Below are 4,635 nucleotides of genomic sequence, written 5' to 3'. Positions count from 1 at the left end.
TGTCTCTTTCATATGTAACAGCACCTGCTACAGTAATTTCCCTTCTTCATCTTTTATGTTCAGTCTCTTCCTCTTAACCGGCTCCCCTTGGAACAAACGAAGAGAAACTCTCGTAGCCTAAAAGCCTGTCCTGACGCAAGAACTTGAATGGGTTAAGTTCAGCATATTAGTAAGGCGCAGTTCTAGGTGTGTCTGTGGATGATTGACGTGTAGTCCGTCAAAGGGAGAGGGGAAGCCCCGCCCCGGATGTGGGTGGCTGGTAGCATGCAGGAATAGAAAGGGAAAGAAGAAAGTGCCCAGTCCTGTCCATCTCCTTTGGGCTAGGGTCTCCAGTCTCTTCCGCCTTCCAGGATGCTCAACTGCGGTGCTCCCCTGAGCTTCCAGACCTTCGAGCTTGGACTGGCGCTGTATCCTGATCCCTCTTGACCTGCGGCTTCCGTCTGTTTAGGTGGAGCAGCACCTTGACCCTCTGGTTCTTTGGCCGCAAACAGCCCTGCAGGGCTCTCTCACCTTGCACCCTGTGAGTGTGCTTAATAAGTCTCCCTGTGTAAATATCCTTATGTTTTCTATTAATTCTTTCCCTCTAGAGAACCCTAATATGAAGCCCCCTTCTATTGACACAGCTACTAAAGGACACCCCACTTCTAGGCTTTCACCAACTCCTATTACATCCTTTTTTTTTTTTTTTTTAATTTGAGATAGGGTCGCTGTGTAGTTCATGGTGGCCTTGAACTCACCATGGAACCCAGGCTGGCCTTAAACTTACAGGGATCCCCCTGCCTCAGCCTCCTAGTGCTGGAATAACAGGCGTGCAGCACCTCACCCAGGCACATCTTTTTAAAAGAGTAGGTCAGAAACTAGTCTATGCTGTTAGAAGTCAAGAAAGCAATTTTTCACTAGGCTATATATACTTATATGCACGCACGCACACACACATATGCACACACACACACTAAACAGTAAAAAGCCAAAGGAGAGAGAGTAGCTTCACTCATCGCTCCTCCTCTACTTCCTCTCCTCCCACGTCCTCTCCTTTCTGGCAGTCAGGTGTTTGTGTCCACCCCGGAAGTCACCAGAACTGATGGCCCCTGCCTAATCTCAGCTTTCTTGCTGGCTATGTCACCATGCTGTCCTGACATTCTCTCCTGTCTCTGGTGCCTGTGAGTGCCCCTCATGGTACCCTCAGTTTGTGACCATTATGCCTACCCAGACTGCCTTTCTTCTTGGTCCCTGCCTGCTGATACCCTGTCTTCTTGTCACCATTCTACTCAGTCATGTGCTCCCCAGAGTTCCTTCTACCCCCTCAGTGCATACACAAAGCTTTGAGGGCGACAGGTCTGGTGGACCAGCTGCTCTTTGAATTGCTGGGCCCATGGGCACCTGGAGTGGTTATTGATAATATTAACCTTTGCCATTTGGGTTTAGAGAAATACATTCACTGAGGATTTACTTCTGCTACTTAGGGTTGTGCGGTGGGAATTTGTTATCACCTGGCCATCTAGCAATTTGTCTGTTTCTGGAAATAGAAAATATTAATAGATCTATGACCGTTATTTCCAAGCTCCAAATCCCAGGGTAATGTCACTCTTCTGAAAGCTTGTGCCTGGGCACTGACACATTATAACTAATATGTACAGTGCTCCCTCTCCTTCCTCCACTTACAGTGCCATTGTTTGGAAATCCTGCTGGCTCATCCAGAAGCTCTCTGACTTTAGAGAGAAAACTTTTGCCTTTAAGAGTTTGCCTTACTTGGGCATAGTGGCTCGAGCTTGAAATCCCAGCTTCTCAGGAGGCTGAAACAGGAGGATCAGAAGTTGGAGGCCACTCTGGAGAACTTAGCAAGATCCTGTTTCCAAACAAAATTTTAAAAGGCTGGGGATGTAGCTCAGTGGTAGAGCTCTTGCCTTGTATGCATGGGTCCTGGGTTCAATCCCCAATATCAGAAGAGGGGAAGGAGAGAGAGAGGAAGGGATAGAGGGAGGGAAAGGGCCAATCCCTCCCCTTCTTCCACTTTCTGCAGGCCCAGTGGATTTAGCTCTGAGGAGACCGGACAGCTCTACCCTCTGTCCTGAGGCAAGTGATGAAAGTCTTGAGCCCTCACACTGACGTGTTAGACTAGGCAACCCTTCTGTAGAGGCTGAGTTGTATGTTACCTCCCCCTCACTTGTTTTCCCACCCACAGTTTGAGCACATCGGATTCAGAGGCATGACGGTTCTGACAGTTAGAAATTTCCTCTTTTGGCAGAAGATTGAAAGCAGTGAAAGTTAAATCTAGGTGGCTGGGATTGGGACAGCCAAGTCTGGTTATCTAGGCTGGGCACAGTCCAAGTGCTCCTCATCTAAGAGGACACAATTCGCCTCTATCATTCCGAGAGTTTTTGTGCATTGATTATTTTGCTTATGGAAAAGATGGAATATTTATCACTTGCACTATTTTTTATAACTTCCCAGCAGATGGCAATAAAGTTTCTTGTTTCAAGAGGTTTAATGTATTTTGTTCTGCTTCCATTCACAAAGGAAAACCGAGTGGATAATCAGCACCAACAACAGATGGGACATCATCTAAAAATGAATTTTACTTCTACACAGGAAATCACTTCCCTACTTCATATGCTAATAGGTAAGCAGATATATATTTCAAAAATTTAAAAAACCCCTGTTGTTAACAGTGCACTAATTTACCATTTCATGCTAAATGTATCACATTTCATACCATCTGTTATTTGTCTGCGGTACCCAGAATGTACTGCCGAATTCCCAACTGAAATCTATTGAACTTTCATTATTACCTGAATCGCCATCAAGTTATGCATGCTGTCATCCTCCACAAGGTAAATTGTGTGACCATAAATTAGAGATTACCACTTAATGATCTGGTAATTACGTAGTAAGAATTGCCCATTATTCTAGTAAAAAATTAACACTTGATGTTAATGTTTGATAATACTTACTAGTTTATTAATTGTATATTTCACATGTTACATGTGTGGAAGTTCTCACATAAAGTAATAACTATTGGCTTTTTGTTTACATCCTCATATTGGGTTAATTTTATCCCCTAGTTATTGCAGACTGATCAGGCCCACAGTCTCCCAAATGAGTGGACAGGCGAAGGCTTAAATAAAAGAGTCAACTGGTTTGATTTTACGGTTCCAGGAGGTTCCAAATCCTCTAACAGAATTCGAGATTCTCTGGGGGCTAAGACCTTGAACTTTTCTGGGTAGGCTGTATTTCTTTAGTTATGAGAACAAGGGAGGGGGAATACTGAAGTAAGGGGGGACTCTGCCTAGAATGGTAAGGCTGTTCAAGGACCTTGGAAGTCAGCTCAAGGGCTTCTCCAAGTAAGACATTATGTTAATTTAGGAGAACTTTGTTATCTCCAGGAAGGCCTCCACCCAGAAGTGAGATGCCTGCAGCTACAGTCTATCTAGTTAATTGAGGTTGAAGCCAGGTGTCCCTAGCTGTGGCCTTGTCTTGTCCTTTGAGGCCTCATGGCTTCACCTACCATTACAGGCCTCAGTAGAGACGAGTGACTCACAAGTAAACACGGAAAGCCTATTGATTAATTTAAATCCTGCTCAGAGCTGCTTTGTAGTGGTCTCCATCATTCTCAGGAGTTTTTAAAATGAATTTCAAGTGCTGGGGATATAGCTTAGTGGCACAGCACCTGCCTGGCAAGTGCAAGGTCCTGAGTTTGATTGCCACTACAAAAAAAAAAATTCTAAAATGAATTTCAAAATCAGAAAAGAGGGAGGGAAATGAAAGAAAATCACTAGACCGCTACATGCACTTTTGGAGAAAATAGATGAAATGAGGACAATAATGCTAGATTAGGATAGAAATATTTTTCTATTTTAAAGATTGAAAAAAACTAACAAAACAACAACAATGAAGACAAAATCAAAACAACACAAAACAACAAAAATGATACATGGCCTCAAAACAAAATGATAGGAATTAATAATGGTTTCTATATTACGTACTGTCATCTTCAACGAAGCTGCCCAGTCCACCAGATGCAAGAAGGTAAGAGCGATAAAACTATCAAAGACAGTAACAAGTCATTAAAAAAAAAAATCATTGGAAACGATGCAGAGCTTCACCATACAAGACGGTAGGAGTTCAAAATGGTTCTTACACTGCATAGTGTTGCATAGTGTTGTTTTCAGATCATTCTTTCTTTCTTTCTTTCTTTCTTTTTTTTTTTTTTTTTTGGTCTTTTTTGAGACAGTATCTTCATATGTAGTTCAGGTTGGCTTTCAGTTCATTTTGTTGACCAGGCTGGTCTCGAACTCACAACGATCATCCTGCCTCAGCCTCCTGGAGTGCTGGGATTATAGGTGTGCACCACCACACCCAGATCAGATCAGTCATTCTGATTATCAGATACAAGCATGCAAAATTGGTCAAGAAAAAAAAATTTTAAGCATTGACTGTTAGGATGTAAATTCACTGTCAGTGTTTATGCCAAGTGTAACTTGAGAAGAAGTGCAAGAGAAAAAGAACAGTGATGAATTATTCTCCCCATCCAGGTTCCTGGCAGTGTGATTTACTACTATACAATGAGACATACTCCCAAAGCTGCTGTACAGATTCAATGCAATTCCCATTCAACTACCATCAACATACCTCACA

At 43.0% G+C, this 4,635-nt stretch overlaps 1 long non-coding RNA gene across 2 annotated transcripts; it reads left to right on the top strand.

Annotated features, from left to right (window-relative positions):
- Window positions 1-249: 249 nt before the first annotated feature.
- LOC106148438 lies at window positions 250-4,615 on the top strand. Of its 2 annotated transcripts, none has more exons than XR_001233884.1 (3): window positions 250-520; window positions 2,518-2,620; window positions 4,533-4,615. It is a non-coding gene; the product is annotated as an uncharacterized LOC106148438 (long non-coding RNA). The 2 variants fall into 2 exon arrangements; XR_001233885.1 differs by lacking the exon at window positions 4,533-4,615 and adding an exon at window positions 3,861-3,893.
- The last annotated feature ends 20 nt before the right edge of the window (window positions 4,616-4,635 follow it).

Source organism: Chinchilla lanigera, unplaced genomic scaffold, assembly GCF_000276665.1.
Source record: "Chinchilla lanigera isolate Chin_1 unplaced genomic scaffold, ChiLan1.0 scaffold00021, whole genome shotgun sequence".
NCBI lineage: Eukaryota > Metazoa > Chordata > Mammalia > Rodentia > Chinchillidae > Chinchilla > Chinchilla lanigera.
Note: the sequence above shows the minus strand (reverse complement) of the source record. Positions and strands in the feature narration are given on the sequence as shown.